Below are 22,249 nucleotides of genomic sequence, written 5' to 3'. Positions count from 1 at the left end.
ATGATCTTGTGTGGGAAAGTCATGAGAATTAGTTACATCTGAAATTTCCTGTGTTTCTATCGTGTCCCTGCCATACCCTTCCCATTAACTGGGGGCTTTTCAGACAAATTTTGAGCAGAGAAAATGCAAAACAAGCTATGATTCATTGTGGAAAATAGGCTGAGGATTTTGTGGGGAGAAAGCAGGCTGATTTTTTTTTCCTGCTCCCACTCACCTGCCCTCAGCTAGGTTGATAAATACCTGTGAAGCATTTGCTAGAAAAGTTCCTAGGAGTTCATTGTAATGAGCAATCCTTCTGGCCTAGATTTGTATCTTCCTTGAGAATAGGTGTAATTTTAGATCTGCTTTGCAAGCTCTTTTTTTCCTTTCCCCCTTTTCTTTCCAATACTCCTCAGTACAATAGGAATCTTGTCCCATGGTGTGAAGCCCCTGCAGAGTTATAAAATTGTGTCACCTTCCCTGCCTCCCTTATAAGTTACTCTAAGTGACACTATTAAAAAGAAAAACCACAGGATCTCCTGGGATCAAAACAATGTCCTGTTGTTATCTTAACACAACTCCGTTTGGCTTTTTTGGCTTTTACCTTTCATTTCCTACAGCTCTGTGCAAGCAGAGCTTGCCTCGCATTGTGCTCCATTCCATGCATGCATTTTCTCAGAGAAGATGCTTTTATTTCTGAAGGATATGCTGGGTGGCCAGAGGTTTCAGATTTCTTCAGCAGGGATTCATCTTTTCCAGGAAGGGGGAGGATGGAGTGAACAGGCCAGCGGAGAAACTTTCATCTCCGTGCAAGAAGGGAGGAGAGACTTAGATGCTCATCACTTCCTCAGACAAAGATTTAAGCTCAAGTATTAACTAATAAACTCCCTGTCCCATAGGAGTTGAGCCAGGGGCTGTGGGGGAGGGAATGGATTGAACATGTGTGAGTTTCCCACTTGGAGCAGGATTTTTGGTGGCCTGGAAAATGTAATGTGTTTTCCCTTGCAGATGCTCTGGAGTGTGACTCACAAGCCTTTGCAGCTCGGACAGCTTTGCAGAATGAGCTACCAGCAACCTCTTTGTCCTTCAGGGTACATCACTGAATAAGCTCAAGGTAACTCAGTCCTCAGAGTAGCCAGACATTGTCAGGGAGTTGCTGCAATTGGTGTTTTCACACTTGTTTCCCACCTGTTAACAACAACAGAAGTTACCTATGCACACTCAGGTGTAAAACCCCAGCTCCAGAAAACATCTACATGTTACACACCCCGAAGTCTATTTGCATGTGTGATGTGTCAAGTCACATTTTCTATGTTACAGATTCCTGTAATCTGATTTTATCTGTAACTCAAAGGTCTTGCTATTATATATTATTATAACTTGGGGATGAAACTCTTCCCAATACTACATTGCACTTATTGTTTTTGACCCAAAAGCCCACAAAGTGCCTGACAAATGCTAAATGGTTTTACCAGAGACCCTGGAGGTCATTAATTGTAGTTATATTCATTTTGCACACATGCTAAGTGAGGGTTTCAGTAGTTTGTACTAGAGCATGTGGTGACTTGCTGGAGTCAAGTGGAATGAAGTAGAGATAAGCCTAAAAGTTTTCTGTTGATCTACAAAATTTCCCTATGAAGAGTCTAACGTGAATCATTCAGCTCATGTACCTGGGGACTGGCCATGGAGCAAAGAACTAATTTTATTGGGAAAATAAATTTTATTTTTTCCCAATTTTCTTATGAGAGACCTGCAATTACATAGCCAAGAGTCTGTCAGCACCCTGGAGCTGTACTATCCCATGGCACAAATCTGCCCAGCATTCCCACTGTGGCCCTTGATCCCACCCTTCAGTGCATGTCCAGCACTTCTCTTTTTGTGAGGAATGCACTGAGCTGGGAGCAGGAGCAGCTGCAAAACTTGGGTGAAGAAAGGTCATTGAGATGAAAAGGAGGAAGGCTCAGCACTATTTATACTTTGGGTGTTGAGCTGTGGTTTTTAGTCTTGGAAGGAGGTGTAGAACCACAGCATCCCTTGTTTTCATGGAATCACAGAGTGAGTTTGGATTGGAAGGGACTTGAAAGATCATCTGGGTCCAACCCATCTGCCAGGGACGGTGCATCCACAGCTTCTCTGGGAAACCTGTTCTACTCTGTTGGGAGTAAAAAACTTACTAGCATCTAATCTGTCTTCTTTTAGCTTAAAACCATTCCCACTGTCCTATCCCAGTCTGTCTGTGTACAAAGTCACTCTCCCTCTCTTTTTTTTTTTTTTTTTTTCATTTTAAGTACTGGAAGTTCACAGTAAGATCTGCCCAGAGCATTCTCATCTCCATGCTGAACAACTTCAGCTTTTTGTCTGACGTGATGTCCAGATCCTGGGGAGGACAACAACCTGGAGAAGCAGTTTGTTGCAGGCAATCTCATCTCTTCTTGTTACAGACAGTTTTATCCTCTTAATTTTCAGTGGTCACTGAAATTGTTACTGTCCTGTGCAGTTCCTGGCTCCTGTCTGGACACCAGCACATCAGAGCAGCTTTTGCAGCAGCCAAGGCAGAGAGGGGAGCACAGGTTTGGTTTGCACACAAAGACTTATCTTGCTTGTGTCTCTATCCTTGTCCCTTTTACCTTTCTGTGACATTTCTGAATGGTTTGACGTTGCTTTTTTATTTTTTTATTGTTTATTTTAATTAAACATGACTAAACAATGATTCTCTGAGTGGGAATCATTCTTCCTAATAACCACAGTGTGCATGCTAACTATACTAAAAATAAATCTTGTCTTTGACTAGTTAAAAATTGCAGTGATTTGTTGATGCTTTTTACCTGTCACTAGTAAGATATAAATATAAATAAGTAGAATTACATTTAAAATATCCATCACTTCACATATGGAGAGTGGCAATGAGTGGGCTGTAATAATAAAATATACTTTATAAGTGTCATAATCATTCAGACACCAGGAACTCATAAGCCACAGATCTGACGTTCAGATGATGAATTGTGATTTTGTTTTAAAAGCCAGACATGTCAACTCCATGTGCATATTGGGAATTGTAGTTCAAGTGACCTCTGCTAAAACACTGACCTTAACAATGACTTTGTTTTACATTTCCCAGAAACTTTTTAAGTAGGTGTGATACTTTCCAAATGTGGTTGTTGCACTAATGCTCATATAAAGTAATTTAAAATATATTTGACACCTTTGTTGTGCTCATATATTATATGGCACAGAAAATGAGATTCAGTGAATGGCTTAAAATTAATTCTATTTTGGGGATTTGGTAACATCGTAAACCCCTTGAGGTTCACCTGTGTGACATATGATATCACTGATAAGATGATATTCTTCTAAAACTCTACAGCTCATCCATTCTTGCGTGCAATAAATAAATACATTAGATATACATACGGATGAGTGTTTGTGTTGGTGCATATGAAAGTGGATTAGAAAACACTCCAGGGAGATTCCATGGACTGCAGGGATCTTGAAGCTGATGGAGGAAGGTTGATTCAGTGGACTTCAGAGACCTGGATTCTGCTCCCTCTCTGCTGCAAGTTCCTCCTGTGTGACCTTGGACATGCCTTTTAAAACCCAAATCCTAAAAGTATTTAGTCTCTTGATTCCTGACGAGATGCCTGATTCATGCTGATTTCAGCAGCAATTTAAGATCTGAAAAGGAACTGAGCACTAAAATCCCTTGAAAGATCAGGGTTAAGTTTCTCAGGGGCTTAACCAAGATGGAGATCCTTCTGTTTCACAGGGACTTTGCTTGGGTGAGAGCATAAAGGATCATAAGGCAGCACGGTCCTGGTAGCTGTACAAATGTGTGAAGTGCTGTTTCTGATTCCCTGTGAGTAGCTGCATGCACTATATAGATGTAATTATAGTCATATCAAATGAAAACACAATTAAGTTCCAGAATTGGAGCTGATTGGCATAACAAAGCTGAGATTTACTGCTTCCTTCACCAGACCAGCGCAGGTTCTAACACAAATCATGCCTCTTAGCCTTCAATTTGATAAACTTTCAGCTATTTTGACATGTAGAGCCAACTGCAGCCTACTCCATCCTGACAAAAAGAGCCTAACAAATGGATTTTCAGTCACCCACTGAACAGAGCTAGATGACAGATCTACACGAAATCCTTTTTGGAGAGAAGGCAGCCTTTTAACTTGATTGATGAAATTATATCTAAATCTAGTAGATTTGGGACTTCAAAGGCATTTTTGCCTACTTAGGGCATCCCAGATGAAGGGAGTATGCTATTTGTACCAAACTCCCATGCTCAAGTGGTTTGCAAATTGACCCCTTTGTAATAGGTTAAAGGTTCCGCGCAAGATAACGGTGGTTCATTTTGATTAATTATGTCAGGGAATTAATGTATGATTACTAACTTTTAGCAGACCCTGCTCTTTCTGACCTCGAGCTGCTTGTTTGTGTGGCTGGTTGTAATTTTCGACCAATGGGTTACGAGAGGTCACTGTGTGGTCAGCATATTTTAAACAAAGAAAAGGGAGGTGGGGAAGGGGGAGCAGGGAAACAGCAACCTCAGATCAGAGTGGGTGGACTACAGTTTACTGGCCTGACAGGGGAGATTTGTTGAGTGTTTTAACAGTAGATTTTTATACATTTACCCTTTCCAATAAAATATTCTTCTGAAGAACTAAGAGAGTGGCCTGGAAAGATGTTGGGAGGATAATTTAACAGTTGAATGTTAAGCCCATAATTGCACTTCATACTGGTTTCAATAGTAGAGAACCTTGTTAAAAAATAAATTGGTCAGTGTTGTGTTTAGCACTTGGATTGGCTGGGAGAGAGGCTGAAAGCTTCTGATTAAGCCAATGCCTGGGAAATGCTGCTTACAAATTTCTTAACCAATCACCGAGGAGATAGCAAAGGTTGATAAAAGAAGGGTTTGTGGGGATTTAGCTACATTTCATATTTTAAACCCTTGGCTGAGTATGTGAAGCCATCTGAGAGCTTCTAAAGACTGGGAGGGAAATATGTGAGACCCAATCCTGTACAAATCTCAGGCTGCTGAATCAACTGTATTCACTGTGTTGGGTATGGTGCTGAATGGAATTGCTCATGCTGAAAGAGAAGACTGTGCCTAGGTCTTCACAGGACATCAGCTATACTGTGAAAATCATGGGTGATTGAAGGGTGTAGGAGCCTTAAATTCCTCCTTAAATATTCCTTCTGGCACAAATATGTGGTGTGACCCTGGCAGAGATCTGCAGGATAGAAGCAGGTACTTTCAAAGCAGCTAAAGCAGGACTTGAGTTTGAGAGCTGCTGCATGCTAAGAGCCATTGAAACCCGGGATGTTTATCACTTGTGAAAATCAAGTAATTCTGCAGGGCCTAAATACACATAGAATTAAGCAACCAACAGCAAATGTTAAAACAAAATTGCTATTATCTTACCTGGGCCTCACCCCTCTGTTAAAAATGGGTCTAAAATGCCTGTGTTGTTTATAGGAACACCGAGAGGCCTTTCATTCATGTTGGCACTGCGCTTTATGGTCCTTAGATGAAAGGCACTACTGATGCTTAAAGAATGATTATTATTGTAATCCTTATTCTAAGAACAATAGGCACATTTGTTTTATTTTCCACCAAGCCCCTTCAAACACCAGGGTGTCCAATTAAGAAGAAGGGCTGGGACTTTGATGAAACTTTTCCAGTTTGTTTTGGAAACTCCAGTTTTGCTGTACTTTTGGTTGTACCTCTTTGCCTACATGGGGTTTTGTATTTGGCTTTGGATCTCCTTAATTTTGTTATTCCTTGCAAAAATGTGTTCTTGCCAAACTAGCTTTTGAATTTTAAGTGAGAACACTATAAACAAGTTTTGTAAGAGGAGAAACAGTTATTATCTGAATAAAAATGTGTGGTGTTAGGTGGGCCAGAAAAGTACATGTTGAGCTAAAGAGATGTGAAATGTTCAGGGAGGAGGAATTTGAAGGAAAAAAAGATGTGGGAAAGGTAAGGAGAGTGAATATGATGATAAGACTGTGTACAGACTTAGAGATAGGTAGGAGTGGTGTCAAAGGAAGAGAGAAGCTAAAGAAAAGGGAAAAAGAAACATTCGAAGTTTATATATATTTACACATAAACCTGTGTGTCTGTTATGGTTTGCTAAAATTTCCTGGGTCTTCTGGGAATCAACCCATGCAAAAAGGAAGACAAGCAGTAGGACTCAGGATTTGTTTTACAGGCAGTGGGAAAACAAATCTCAGACAGGAGCTGAAGGCTGAGCTGTTATACCCAACTGGCAGAGGACTGATCTTAGCTGATTGCCCTGCAGCTTTTTCCAGCCAACCCACTCTAAGCATAATTCAAACTGGTGTCTTTTGCCACTTAGCAAAGAAAGGAAAGGCTTATGCCAGGCTGACAATTCCTTAATCCAGTGTCCTGTCCACAGAGGGAGTAAGGAACTGGTAGTTTAGGCATCCTGACCCTACTCCATGACTGACAACCAGAAATTCAGTTTCCTGGGCCCTGCTTTGCCTATTAGTTGCAATTGCCTCTTGAGCTCTTAATTTAATGGAAAGTCTCACGGATGCTGCCAGAGCATGGATGTCACTATTATTTACTTATTTAGTCATTTAACAGTAGTGTTGGGGATCTCAGGCAGGTCACTGTACAAACATTTAATAAATGACAATCCTGCCTGAAATGATTTACAATCAAAACTGTTGATTCAAGTACTTGTACATATGTGCTCTTCCAGGAATCACAAAAGCACATGTTAATTTGCTGTCATAAATAGATGAAAACTTGTGCTCTGTCTCCAGAATTAGGTCCTGAGCTGAAAACATAACAAGCTGTGGGAAAATAAAGTAGCAGAAGTAAGGATTTTGGGATGTACTAGCAGTGCTGGAACATTTTCAGCCCAGTTTTATAAGAAAATGAGATTTATCCAATTGTGTTTTCTGTCAATCTACCAATAATAACACTCAAACTTGGACAATGTTAACCACCCTTGGCAGAAGGGTGGGCAGCTCTGGATTAAACAGAGGTCTGTGGGCAGAAGCACAAGGCCTGCAGTTTATCCAGTTCCCAAAATGCCACCAGTGCTGGGGCTTTCATGGTACCCAGCTGCTCACGGTGGAGCACTGGGGAAAAACAACACAGGCACAACCATGCTCTGAGCCACACGAGCACCTACACTGCAGAAAGGTCAAATATCAGGTTTTAGAAATTCCACTTCCCAGGGAACCACTGGCATATTTGTTCCTGAGCATAAGGGAATGAGTTTCTCAGCCCTTTGAAAGTGAAGGGAATTTGGTTCTGCTTCCTATGGAGAAAGGCTCGTACCCTGTAACACAGCCTGTGGGGACAGAAAATATTTGTTTCCTTTGCTAATAGGCGAAAACAAAGCAAATTAGAAGCAATAATCTTTGGGTCCGGCAGAGAATATGCCAGGTATTAGTTGCTTTTTACATGTTTGTACATCAGAGACTTGCATTTTCCTGCTCCTGTGTGTGCCTGGGGTTTTGGTGCTTGTACATGCTCTGATTAAAGACCAATTCTGAACAATGCTCTTTAATTTAATGATCTTAATAAGCACATGGGGGGATTGTCTTTACTGTAAAGACACAAACAATGCTACATGCTCCAACATGAAACATAATTAGGGTGTGCAGTAAAATAACGGGGTGAGGGGGAAGGGGACATTTTTTAAAAAATGAGCACAGAGGTGACTTCCAACAAAACTTCAAAACCAGCTTGGCTAACAATGAACATAGCCCCATTCTTTTTAATCATCAACAAAATCTATCACACATGTTCTTTCAAGTAAAGTTTATTAGAAAGAAATTGCTACTAGAGAACCACATGTGAGCTCTGACTTGGCAAGGTCAGGCCAGGGCAATAAACCCTTGAACTTTACAAATATGCAAAGCTGACATAAATAACAAATTAAACCCAGCCAGGTGTAGAGCTGCAGTGAGCTGCTTGCCAGAAGGATTGAAACTCTGGCCAGCATGACCTCTGTTAGCTTGTGTGGAAAGCAGGGGCTTATCTCCTCGGCTTGCTGTCCATTAGGGTTCATACCTGTGGGCTCAGGTCACCTTCTTCTCATTAGCTTAGAAAAATTATATCACTTCATTAGAGGTGTTTGTTCAGCTTCTGAGTGTCCCCAGGTATTTGGATGTGTGGCTGGGTGAGTGCTGATTTGGTCAGAGCTGCAGGCTCTGGGTGTTTTGGGTCCTCTTTTAGGGATAAGTCCAGGATCAATGAGCAAGAGGGAGTGTGGAGGTTCCTCTGCTGCAGGATTTGGTGGGGTAGCATAGGGAGGAGAGGACTGGGGACTTTGTTCACTATATAGGGTGGAAAAATGCCTGGTTAGAAGAAGTCTGGCCAATAATAAGCATAAATGAAGCACAAGGTGGATGGCTGGCCCTGTGAACCCTCTGAGAGTGGCTGCTCACAGAACCACACATCACCCGAGAGCTATTTTGGACGGAGCTCTAAGTGGTGCTTCAGAAAAAGGAGCCGATCCTTGCACCAATTTTAGACATATTTGTTGTAAATTCTCTGTGTAATCAGGACTTCATTAGAGGTGTAATTGTCACTGCAATCAATCACTGCATCATCCTGAGCATCACTGACAGATTTCCAGGGGCGTTCAGCTGCAGATACACCATCTCAGTGGGATTTTCAAATGTCTCTTAAGCGCATTAAGCACCTAACTCCCACTGAATGCTCAAGGGGTTTTTAAAATCCCACTATGTGTCTCTCTATATCTTGCCCTTAAACAAGTGCTTAATTTTAAGTGCAGGTAGTTTCACTGATGTGTGTAGCACTACTCGTGTGGTTAAACATGTGCTCAGATGTGCAGTTAAGCCATGGCCATAATGGGTGGGGGAGGAATTTGGTGAAAACATACAGTGCTTTAAATATAAATGTTTCACTATCACACCTTAATTTTTGGATACGGGTTTGAGGCAGAAGCAGTGAAAAAAAAAGTCTCTTTAGACTTGAAAATTGAGGAAATTTGTTCTGAGAATCACAAAAAGGGGAATAATATGGCACACTGGGGCATGATGTTCTACAGAATCCCTTTACATGTGTAACAAGACTTTACAATCTTTACCGTGAGAATTGCTTTGGATTTTTTTTTTTCAAATGCAAAGCCAGACCTCCTATAAAAACACTCACCCTGAGAGGCAATACTCTGTAGTGACTACTGAGCTGTCAGGTCCTCTTGAGCAACAGGTTTCACCTCTCTGTGCTTCTCTTTTCCCTCCCACTGCATTTACTATTTATACTATAAGAACTCTGGGGCAAAGACAGTCTCAGTGTTTGCATAGCTCCCTCCATAATGGTGTTGTCTGTCTGCTGGGATAGACCAGTGCTGTTGTTAGTAAAATCTAGTGACTACCTTGCACAGTAAAAAAAAAAAAAAAGCCTGTAGGAATAGGATATTGGAAAAAAAAGCCCTGAGTCTTGCTCTTAGTTATTCAGGTTTTAGTTTTGTCTCTGAGTCACAGGTTATGGCTCTTCAACACGTGAGGTTTATGTAGACTTGCTAAAGAGATCTGTCCTGATAAATGGGTCGGATGCTTTTTATAGAGTTCTCCACTGGGTCCACTCCATCATAATGAAGCTTCAACACAGGCCTCCACAGAGCTCCAGGAGAGAAATCTGGGAAGGAGAAAGTGAAGGGAGATTGGGTGAGTTTACACTATGTGTTAAGTGGAAGAGCTGCAAAGAGGTTGGGAGACTTGTCATGACATGCAATTAAAGGCTCCTCTGGGAGTGTCTGTATAAACTCTGCATGTAGCAGAAAGAAAACAGACAGCTGACATTGTACTGTGGAGTCTTAGAAGAATATACAGTGTTCACTGCTGACACTCAAAGGCAATTTTGCTGAGTTCTGTGAAGTCTAAACATTTTTACTTAGACTTAGGGACAATTCCTGTCAAAGAGCTGGAATTTCTGCCCTAGCTGTTATGAGTTAGCTTCCAGGAACCTCTCTTGAACTGAACCTGACACACACTTTGTTTGTTTTAGTTATGTTTGCATTTGATGAAGGCTCTTGCTGGTGCTCTTTTGCCTTTCTATTGATGGTGGCTGGAGCATGTGGCAGGTATCCCAGTCGCCTGGGGTTCTGCTTGGAGCACTCCTGGGATCCTTGGGTCAGGTTTTTTGTTGTGTGCCTCCTGGATTTTCTAGCAGGGGTGTGTGTGCATGTGTGACACATCCAGAAGTGCAAATGGGGAGATACAGGGAAAGGAGACATTCTCCAGGGCTTTGAGCACAGAGGAACAAATAAATCTGGGAAGGACCCTGTCTTTGTGTGCCTTGAGAAATGTGTTGCAGCTTGAGGCTGCTGGTTGGGAGAGGAAGGATAAAAGGAAACCTCTGATCTACCAAATCCTTTAACCCCCTTTTTCTCCATAGTGCTGAGAAGCCTGAGTGAGGCTCTGCATTGGTTTGAGGCTGTGACTGTTTGACAGATTCCATTAGAAGGAAATCTCTCCAGGTCTGCAGTGGAACTTGTGGTCAAAATGGAAACCAGCTTGGCACAGCCATGGATGCAGAGGCCCAAACCTCCATCAGCCTCTCTCAAAGCAAGAGCTTTATGCTTCTCTTAGTGACCTGCCTGAGGTCCCCAAGTAACAGGTTGTTGGCTGGTTTGGTCAAACCCTGCATTTCCCATAACACCTCACAGGGTCAGTGTTGTGAAGTTATTTCTATTTACTCCATAAGCCCCTCCATTCTGTGCTGGGGAGGCTGATTTTCTTATTCCTGTTGTCACCACAAAAAAAGGGAGGAAGTCACTGGGCCAAGAAGCAGAGGGAGACATCACCCTTAATTTATTTTCTTTTAACATTCCACATGCAGGTCCCTAATAAAAAAGAGGAAAGACGTAGAGAACCTGAGCATCATTCAAATCATCAGAGACATTATCACAAATTATTATGGCTATTTATTTTTGGGACAGGATGTCTTTACTTTAGAAAGAACTTAGAAGTCCTATAGGAGGAACTCAAATAGATTTTTATTTCTTTCTAGATGTAAGGGAATGGCAAATGAGAAGCAAACAACTTGAAATTCACCAGAGAATTTGGAGTGCAAATTTAATTTATATGAGAAGACTGTGCTGATGGGAAATATAGAAAAATCTAAGTTTTGATGGTTGGACCAGGCTGAGAGCCTAAAGGCATGTATCACTGAAGGGTATTAAATATTTAAAAGAAGGTTTATTTAGAGTCCTCAAAACTGACAGGATCTTAAATACAAGATCATATGGCAAGAAAGCTCAACATCATTCTTGTCAGGGTGAATTAACTGTGGTGTATAGCCCTGTATAAATAAGCAGCTATAGAAACCCCCAGCTTAATTTAAAGTTCTGAAAAACCAAATTATGTCCATTCAGAAATAAAAAATAATAAGACCAGGGTAGGAAGAAAGAGGACAAACCCAAGCTTTCTGGGGAAATTTATCAGCACATATTTCTCAGGTACCTCCTCAATTATTTTAGAAGAATGCAGGAAAAAAATAGTGTTTCAAGGGTCCATTGGTTATTGCCCAGTACAACTGGCATTGGAGGGAATGAATTACACTTACAGATATATATGTATACAGATATATTAGTATATGTGCACTTCATGATAGAATTTCTCAGTTAAATCTTTCCCTTCTAGGTGTTTCTTGAAACTTTTGGGGAAGTGCTCCTCCTCAGGGGAGGAAGTTGCTATTATTATTGTAAAGAGATTCAGCTGGGCTGTACCTGAGAGACTCATTGAGAGTATTCATCTATGTCTCTATTAAATCCTCACTACTCCAGCCCCTCCTGCCTCAAAAAATAGGTCCCCTTGCTTAAACTGCTGAAATTTGTGGCCTAACAAAAAAAAAAAAAGTTTGGCCCAGTAAATGAAAATGAATTCCAGTGTGCTGATCATGCTGATGGAAAGGATGTGGGACTCCCCCACAGAAATGGAGAGGAGCCTTGGCCAAGAGCTGGGGTGGTGCACACCCTGTGTTACAGCACCTCCTTCTACATTATTTTTGCACCAAAACTTGCTTGGGAACATTTAAAGTATCTCCACCATGCCAGAATTTCTCCTTGCTAAGCTCTAGCAGCGAGCTGCCAACGTGGTGTTTGTACTGCTGTGGGAGCCTTTCTGCAGAAGGTCAGTGGGGGAGTGTAATCAGTTTAGAACTGGATGTTGTAACTTACTTGAATGAAAGATTTTTTTCTAAAGGTGACATTAAGATGAAATATTTAAGATAAACCAGAAGATTTGAGTGGAAATTCACAATGTCCCTCTGAAACAGTCCATGCTGATTTACTGATCTTCCACTTTCAATTTATGAGCTGAGACCAGAGTATACCACTGGAGGATGAGAATAGAGTAGTCATATTAGAGCCAGCTCATATATCCTATGGACAGACTTTGGAAGAATTAGAAAGTATAATAAAGTGCTTGTCCCTTTAAGACACTGCTTGGATCCTTGCCAATTTAAATCCCAGAGAATTAGATATTTTAAAAGCCCTTAAAACGGTCTCTTTTATTTTTCCTTGTTTTTTTTTTTTTTTTTTTTCCCCTTTTCCTTGTTGTCTGAGATTTTCACCTTTTAACAATGCACAAACAATGACAGGAGCATCCTTTGCTTTACAGTTTTCTCCCCCCACAGCTTATTGAGAGTGGAATTCTGTTCCCCATCACATTATTTTAAACACAAAATAACTCTTTAAGGAGGCAGAGCATGCATGTGACGCATACAAGAGAGAGAAAACATACCTTGTTTTAAAAAGGCAAATCCTTGGTTTTACATAGGAGCAGTAACACTGGGATACACAAGGGCATCCAGGTACTTTTCAAGCTTATAAATACTGCCAGGGCACTGCAGTGACCTTTGGTCTCTGACATTTTCAGCTAATGGTCACCGTATGTAGCAAAAAAAGCTGACCCTGGGATTGCTGGGGGACCTGCCTGGAGGTTTGGATGTCTCCTTGGAGAGCAGCCACCTTATCAGTGAGCTCAGCAGCCCCTGGGTCAAACAAAAGTCCCAGTCTGGGCTCTGCTGCAGCGCCCAGTGTCACACACCCCATGCAGCCACTCCTCCCAAGGGGCCTTCAAAGGGGTCACAATCGTTCTGCATGTATTTCTGAAGCTAATTTTGTTAAAAAAAACCTCTGCTAATGGTTAGAGTGACTAAATAAGGATTTTGTTTGAAGATACTGTCTCAAGAAGGTTTTTGGAGAGCTCTCCTTGGGCTCTGAAATATAGTTTGATGCAAGACAAAAGGAATTTGGGTAAAGAGAAAAGGTGATCTGGGACAAGAATAAACAAGAAGTGAAATAATAGGCCATCCATCTGGGTCCATTTTCTGAATAATACAGAGCAGAGGAAAGACACAAGGATCTTTGTGCCATAGCATATGAATGGAAAATTGTGATTTATTCCCCGTTTTGCTATTCCCTCAGATCTGATTTTTCTCCTGGTAGGGACCCAGGCAAAGATCCCCTCTAGTTTTAGGCAGCAATTTCATCTCATGCAATGGGAAGATTAAGCCTGCTGAAAGACCTCTTTAAAGGAGGATTCAATATTCCCTTCTCTCTTCATGGAGATTATAAGATAATGCATCTGGAACAACATTAGCTCATCCAGGTCTGTGGTTTTATTCTTGATAATCAAATCCCAGAAATCTCATTCTCCATCTGCCTGAACATATTTTGGGGTAAGGGGTAGGCTTCAGCTACCAGACATGGCTGTGGTCAGATATTGTGAGATCTCCTAAACATGAACAGAAAATTTCCTTCCTCTAAGTAATATCTAAACATTCCTCTTTCTCTTGTGCTGTATTTTCTTTCTGCAGCTGAGAGAGTTATAGTAGTTCAGGCCAAGAGAACATGTTTATTTCTCCTTTGATAGTGTTTACTCAGCAGACTCCCAAACTTGGGTTCAGGCTGCATTTGCTTTCAAATGGGAATTATCTTTATGGCCTCAGCCTTATTCTATATAGTGCAGTTGTGTTAAGAGCTAGAATTAAGTCACTGTCTGTCTGGATTAAGTTTTAAGGGTACAATGAAGAGTCTGTGGATGTCTGGTTAGGAGACAGCTGGCCACATGGACATAGACTTCCTTCTGAGCCTCAGCAACATCTGCATTCTTAAACAACAAGAGTATTTCTTACAAAACAAAGTGGGTTTCCTGTTAAGTTTAGCCCAGAAGTGAGATAATGATAGGGGAAAAAAAAAGCTGAAACACATCTTAGGATGACACTTTGTTTGGCCTTTTGAGACAGCTATTAGTCATTTATCCCCTTTCAACTGCAGAGCTCTGGAGTGCAACATCTGTGCTCTGCTTCACCTTCCTCAGGACCCTTCAGCAGAGATGGAGCAGATCTTCCCACCAGCATCCATCTCCTGTCTCCTGACCCTCTCTCACAAAGATTTGCATTTTATCAGTGAGAGCATTACATTTTTAGTAATTGCAAAAGCAATTTTCTTATAACATTAATTGTAACATTATAAAAACATACATTATACATTAATTTTAGTCTTACAACTTCTCTAATTATTAATCATACATCTAATAAACAAATCCATAAAGGGCACTAGTTTCAATTACACTGATATAAATTATGAAGAGACATAAGATTTGTGGTGTATTGTGGATCAGTGATGATGCTTTGATTTCTAACCTTATCTGAATCTCTGTCAATAGCATTTTTATAAAGCAGGTGATGTTAACCTAAGAACCCTTCAAGATCTGTCAGTCCTGTAGAAGACATTGTTAATGCAGTTTTCATGTTGTCCAAATAGCCACAACCAAATTTATTCTTGAAAAAATAGGGTTTTTTCTCTTTTTGTAAAAAGACTAAATTTTATTCATATTTGATAATTATAATATAAAAGAATAGTGATTTTCTCAGTAAATCAGCAAAATTTTAAAGTTTTATTTTTTAGCTTTATGAAGCATTTATTTTCTCTTTTCATATTTTGCTCAAAATTATTATTTAACAAATTGATTTCCAGAAGTTGCCTGGATTCACTCTGATGTTAGAAAAATTTCAGCTTCTTTTGTCCAACTTTTTTTTCCATGAAATTTGCACATATCCATGAGATGATGATAAGCAGACTGGGAAGGGATCTGAAGAAATTGCCCTGCATTTTAGCCCTCAATTATACAAGGTGATCTTAAGAAAACAAGAAGTCAAGTCCTGAAAGGTCTCTGAATAGCAATGGAAAATAATTCATGCCAGATTGTTCCTTGTTAGTAGTAAATAGAGACGGTTGTAAGCTGATTAACACAGAGAGTTGATGGATGTTCTACGTGACTAAAGAATAGTTTCTTTGGTTTTGCAAACTGATAAAAACAGGTGAGTTAGGAGCCTAAATGACAGTGAAAGTCAATGAAGAATGAAATACTTGGGTCAGGAAGCATTTGAAAATGCCCTGCTGGAGCAGTGAATCCTGACTTTGTAGCATCAACCAAGCAAATAAAAGGTCTTCAAAGTTATGAAGTCTGTTATCTTTCAAAGGGTGAGATGAGAGAAATCAAAATGGCTCCATGGCAATTCATCTGATAGTCTGATGGGCTAAATTACTGCTTTATAAAATGCAGCAAGGGGTGTGTCAGGGCCTTTGCCACCTCAGAGCTACAGAGCATGGAAAGATACCATAGCAAGTAATCATAATAATATTTTTCATTCATAAGGATTTCCAGCAAGTCTGCAGATGTAACAAAGTGAAAAAATGGAAGGTGTCCGGTCAAATCTATCTACATTTGCAAATAAAGTCTAGCCCTGAAATAACTTAATTTAAAAACAACTACCAGTTTAGGTTAGATTTCTATCAGAAAGTGAAGAAGTTACTTCTGCCCTTGGTGGAAGCACATGGTTGGTGTTTGGGAGGTTGTACCAGTTCAGGCACCTGCACAACTGAGTCATTTTACAAATTGGTGCATATTCATAGCAACACAAATATTTTAAAATGGAATCTGGAAAGGAAATGCTTTTTTCTTCATCATTTACTTCTTGCTACGAGTCAGCATACAGTCTATACAGCTTCAGGCAGTTCTGGACTAAAATCATCACCCTGCAGCTGAGGTAGCCACCAGAATAGTGATCACCAAATATTCCTTGAGAGAAGCATTTGCAAAGAGCTGTAGGCTGCCAATTGATCATATAGGTTGTTGGCAAATATTTATGGTTAAGAAAGGCTTGGACAGGATGCTGGATTGATTCATAAATGCTTTTTGGCACAGAAAAAATTACCCAAATACTCAGTGAGTCATATTTGAAGGGAATAATTAGAACAGTTCTTAGGCAGTCTGAAAACCACATCTTCTCAATCAAAGTATCTTTGGAAGGGAGCTGAGGTGTTCAGTTTTACCTACACAAACACAAGCCTTATGTAATTGAAAAAAAAACATAAGGTGAAAAAACCCTGAAGAATATTTTCATAGAGCCATAAATGTTTTAGATTTGAAGGGACCGTAGAGCTCATCTAGGCATAACTCCTCTGCCTTGGGCAGAAACAATTTCCACTGGACCAGGGTACTCCAAGCCCAGTCCAACCTGGACTTAGACACTTCCAGGGATGGAATTTAAATTATTCGAGCAGGCCAGGTGAATTTGAATTTGGCCAAAATGAGACCTGCACAGTATTTCTCTAGAGGTTCTCAAGTAGGACACAAGATCCTGAAGAAGGAATTGATGCACTTGCTCTTTTCCTCTCTTGTGTGTGGTTACTCCTCATTGCCACAGTTCCTGCTCTGCCTGCTTATTCCTGCCTCAGGGGAAGGACATTATTTAATAAATCTGTTTTGGGTTTTAAATAGGAGGTTTTGAAATAGACATCTGAGCCAACCCAGAAGAATTTGTGAGTTGTGACAGGAGAAGAGTGGCAGTGGTAGACCAGAATGGCTGCCCTCAAAAAATGGGAGATAAATATTACAACTGAAAGGAAACCTCATTCCCTGCATTTGTGTGTTTTAATATGTAACATTCATGTATTATAACTACTTGGTGATGGACTCTAAATCCCTGCCAACTTTGGGATTCTGTTCACTATTTAAATCATAATTTAGGTGTGAGGGTTAGGATTAACAGCAGGCAAACATCAACCACGGCTGCTGGATCTCAGCGAGCCTATCAAAAGTGGGGAGTGGGTTAGCTAAGAGAGTAGTCACTGGGGAAAAATGAAACTCAGATGTGTTGAAAATGTAAAAGAAAATTGCAGGCAGCACAGGGAAGGAAGCTGATTGGGCAAAATAGGGAACCTTTGCAGCTCTTGATGGAAAATGTGAAATTCAGTGAAAAAGCAATAGAGAGAAGGAATAGGAGACAACCAGAAAATAATGGTATGTCAAAAGGATGCTTAGGTCCTACACAGAGGGTTCGGAACCCATAAAACAGGGAAAGAATTTGTATCACCCTCTTTTAGCTTTGGTGACTTGCACTGTGGCAGTGGAGTAAAACTCAGGGATACAAGGGAAGGTTATAATGTTTTGTGGGTTTGTCCAGAAGATGGCTAGGCAGGGTAACAGGAGGAATGTAAGGAGGGCTGTGTGTTATTTGTTAGAGAAAAGGAGTTATTGCTGCTTTGCCAGGTGGGTTGAGGCAGAAATCTCATACCTCTGAAAGTAATACCAGATCCCAAGGGCTGGCTACATGGAAATCTCCTCTATCCACAGTGTTCATTAGGCCATTTGCCTCTATAAAGATCAGACAAATTTATGTTGAGCTAGGTCACATGAGGCCAAAGCCTCACCTGCTTCAGGCTTTCAGGACTGTACTTTAATGACAATTTAGGATCTAATGGAAGGCCAGGAAAAGGGTCATTTTATATCTGGAATATACTAGTATCTAACGCCAAAATGATGTAATATATCTGATTGCACATTATGTATAAATCAGGACAGCTCTTTAGTAGAAGGACCATATGTTTTCCACGCCAGTGGAGATTTACACAGATTCCTGGGACTACCTGCCCGGGTTAAGGCACTGTGCCTCCCTTTCTCCCTTCCCAAAAAGCTTGGCCACAGCTCTAAAGCCAAGCTGGCCTTTAAAACAACAAGACACAATAGCAAGAATGACAAAAACAAGCCCCAAAGCCAGCAAAGTGTGTAGTCAGGTTTGCTGCCATAAAGCTCAGTGCTGGCATTCTTTGGGAGCCTGGGGAGGGGGGAGTTGCTGCATTCCCCTGGAATGCAGTGAATGGCTTGTAAATTAGAGTCCCTAATGAAACCGCGCTGGTGTCCAACTGCAGCAATCATCTGGTTAAAATCAGGCAGTAATTCCACTAATTTTACTGCCCTTCTCCCAGCCCTCAACGCCTCATTTAGGAAAAAAATGTTTATGTTCCCCTAAAAACACCTGCATTTTAGCTTGGGTCCCCAAAGCAATTATTTTTATTTTATTTTATTTTTAAGACTTTCTGTTGTGAAATGCAGCATCCCTCCCTTTTCTGAGCCGAAGCACATGACCGCCCTGGGATTCCCAATCTTCAGGCATGTTTAACTAGCACTATTTTTCTTGCACACTTCACAAGCTTTGCCATCCTATATATTTTCCACCCACAGCTGCTGTCCAGAAGTGTTTAGGATATATTTTCTTCCCCCGTCTCAGTAAATGATGAAATAAAACTACGTGGAGCTGTTTGCATTGTGACTAAGGAAGTTAAGGTTGATGGAGGTGATAGTGACTGACACTTATCCAATTTCAGGCTTTCCAAAATGTCTGTGGTTCTTATCATGATTTAGTCTCTACTAGACCTTGTAGACATTAAACAACAAGAATGAGCACTATTCTCACTCAGGAAGAGAAACATTATATAGTGGATGCTGGAACACTACCACGATGTGCTGCGAGATCTTACCATCTGCTATTCCATTAGGGTGAGTTATTCATTTTGTCTCCTAGGTTTCATGTTCATTTAAAGCTTTGATAGATTATGGCTAAAGATCTCCTTCAAAAGTTGTAAGCAGATATCCCCAGCCCGTGATGATACCATTTCTTGAAGCACAGACATCCCAGACAAGGGAAATAGGCTTCCCATAAACAGTCAAATGTTTCTTCCCTTCTCTCCAGTCCACACAATCCTGAAATACTTAACCTGTCAGCAAATTCTTTGAGAAAACAGATAAATTTCCCATTCCCCAGTCACCTGCAAATATCTCCATCCAGTTTGCTGAATTCCTACATTCCTTTCCATCAGGGCAAAGCCTCAGGGTGTGCCAGTGCTGGCGTACAGATCCTGGTAGACCAGGTAGACAAAACTAGGTGCAGCATCAAACTCCCTCCCTATTCCACCTCAGAAAACAAAGAACCAAGGCTAGGTAAAATATTCTAGCTATCCATATGATTGTTACTTCTACAGTTATAATTGGGTGGAATGGAAATTTTCCATACTAAGCCAATTGCATGGGGAATACTAATTTGTTGAAGCTGAGAATTAAGCTTTCTCTAGTTAGCAAGGAAAATTCCGGCCACGATTTCTGAAGAAGCAGATCTGGGAAAGCTGTGGCTTGAAGCATGCAGCTCAGGAGTAAGGAAGCATCTCTGCATCCCTACGTTTTTTCCCTTACACCACTGTAGCATACTCACTGCTAGTAAACCTTGAGTCAAGTATGCCTAAAGAAGGGAAAGATTGATTTGTTTTATTTTCTGCATCACTTGGAAAATGGCAGAATCTTGATGCTCTCACAGTAGAGAAAACAGACATAAAACTTTGCCCCAACAACATCAGAAAACAATCTTCTTCCTTCTGCTGCTGTTGGCTTGAAAAAAAAAATTATACTGGACACATGGTGAAATATTTAAGTGGGAAGACAGTGTGCTGATTAAGGGCTGATGGACAACCAGCAGCCCACAGGCAGAGAGGCTCTGCCACCTCTTGGGATTCCTCTCTGAGCTCAAGGATAAGAGCAGAGGCTGGTTATGTCCACCAAGGGCTGACACCCACAATGAGACAATGGAAAAGGAGCAAACTCAATTTCTGGACACACCTAGTCACAAGAGGAGATTAAGGAAAAAGAAAGACCTATTGACAGCACCCAGAAACACTCTGGGGGGAGGCAGTAGTTCAGGCAAAGCAGGCCTATGCTTAATCTCAAACTTCAAAGAAGAAAATTCCTCAGAGCTAATAGGTCCCAAACCAAAATATGGTCAGGTATGGAACATGTGGTCACCACAGCATGCGAGAGGTGCTTACAAAAGCAACTGGGAATCTCCCTCTTTTTTCTTTTTTTTTTTTCCCCTTTCTTTTTATTTCCCCTTCCCCCAATATTTTCTGCTTGCCTGCCTCCTTTAAGCCTTTGTTTTGGGCTAACTGTGTCTGAACTCCCTTGACATGATGGTGCAGGCCTACAACAGAGCAAAATACACAAATGCAATCCCAATAATGAACGGGAGTGAAGGAAATATCATATTGAGCACTGCATCACATCCAGTTTTAATTAAAAGTATCACAAGCAGATTTATGTCCGGCATAACTTCTCCTGCTGTTTCCAGGTTGTATTTATCTTCTAATTGAATTGTTTTTCGGTGCTGTTTATGAAAGCTGCCTCCCAACCAGCGATAATGCTGCATTTTAACACTTCATCTCAGCTTACTTTCAAGGAGCTTTCTGCTTTTTGAATTTTTACTCGATTTGACATCTTTCTGAGAGCTGGCAGAAGCAATGTGTAGCTTGATGCTTTAAAATGTGCAATTATTGGAAGGTATGGAAAGAGCCTTTCTTCAGCTGACTCTTATTATGAACTCACTGCTGGGACTGAGACTCCAAATCAGCAAATAGCATCCCATTAAGGTCAAAGAGCCTGCTGAAGAGTGTGAGGCTGTATGAGAAAAAGAGAAAGTAGGGGACTTGCCCTCTAAGGTGTTACAGAAAAGCTATTTGAAACTCTAATATTTGAATTTGTTTGGGAATGCAGGTTTTTTTTAATTTGGATGAACTTAATGCTTCAAACTTCCAGCATTTCTTCCAACGTTTAGCCAAAATATACCAGAAGTGATAATGGTTCTCTTTTACCACTGAGAGATTAATAATCTCCTAATTTCTGTGTTTTTCTTTCTTTCTGTCTTCAGGGATCTCTGGAAGCTAAATAAGAGAAAAGGTGTTTTACTGTGAGCTTTTCTGCAGTTTGACAGGTGGGAAGTAGGGAAAGAAACTGCTTTTCATAAGAAAACAGCAGAGCTAAAATTAAAAGTAGGACTTGGTTCTTAACAACTCTAAATTACTAGACAATTTGAAACCCACATTTCACTGCTTGACTTTTCACTTGGAGAAGTCAAACTAGAACTCCAAACACATCCATTCTCAAACCTTGGGAGATTTCACATCCTGATCTGAGCTTTCCAACATGCTCCCATTTCTGATTAATGCATACCAAACCTACTCTGTTATAAAGTCAAATCAATGCCAAATGTGGTGGTGATTTTTTGATAGGGAATAAGCGACATCCACCAATATATTTAACTCAGGTCAGTAGACAGCCTACAGTCATGACAGTCTTGAACTAGTGACCTAGAAATGAAAGACTCCTTAATCCCTTTACCAAATCCTAAACCACTCAATTCCTGCCCCACCTCAGCAGCCAAGGTCTTTTATAGATGTGCTGGAGGGTAATATGTGAGCCAGCAGAGTGTAAATTAAAGAGGAAAAAAACGCTCTACTTGCAATAACATCGTAATTGTGGAATTTGAGAAAATAAGGGACTCAGGAGAGGTCTTCAGTCAGCTTGTCTCATATTCAGTGCAAATTTATTCTGAGAATATTTTGGCACCTGCAAGCAGCCCAAAACTTTTATAAGCATCATATCAAGGGAAAAGTGATGCAAGTGAAAGACTGTAGATAGACTCAGAAAAAGGTCTTGATTGTTCATCTGACCTGTTGGCTTCCTCTGTTGGTACATGAGCTTACTTTTATGACTGTCTAACTCCACTGATTCCCATGACGACATTAGGAAGTCTCACTGGCATACAACTGGAGGGTTTAATCTGCAGGGGTGAGACTCATGCCTTAGAAATGAAGAACAGAAGCCACAGACATTCATCTCATAAATCCTGTGTTGTTTAATCTGGTTTCTTCATCTTTGTATTGGGATTGCCATAGGAAGGGGTTCTCTCTTGTGTTTTCTGACTCCTTCTCACAGGTCCTGACAAGAGGAACCATGAGAAAAGTATTCGTTTCGGAAGCTGTTTCCAGTAACAAAACAGAAACTTTAAAAAGAAGTGGGTTTGAATTCTAATTGAATTCAAAGCTACACAGCACAGACCAACAACAGCAAACTCTGTGCCTGT

The sequence above is a fragment of the Lonchura striata genome, chromosome 11 (assembly GCF_046129695.1).
Source record: "Lonchura striata isolate bLonStr1 chromosome 11, bLonStr1.mat, whole genome shotgun sequence".
NCBI classification, from domain to species: Eukaryota; Metazoa; Chordata; class Aves; order Passeriformes; family Estrildidae; genus Lonchura; species Lonchura striata.
The sequence above is the reverse complement of the archived record's forward strand: the minus strand, read 5'-3'. Positions refer to the sequence as shown.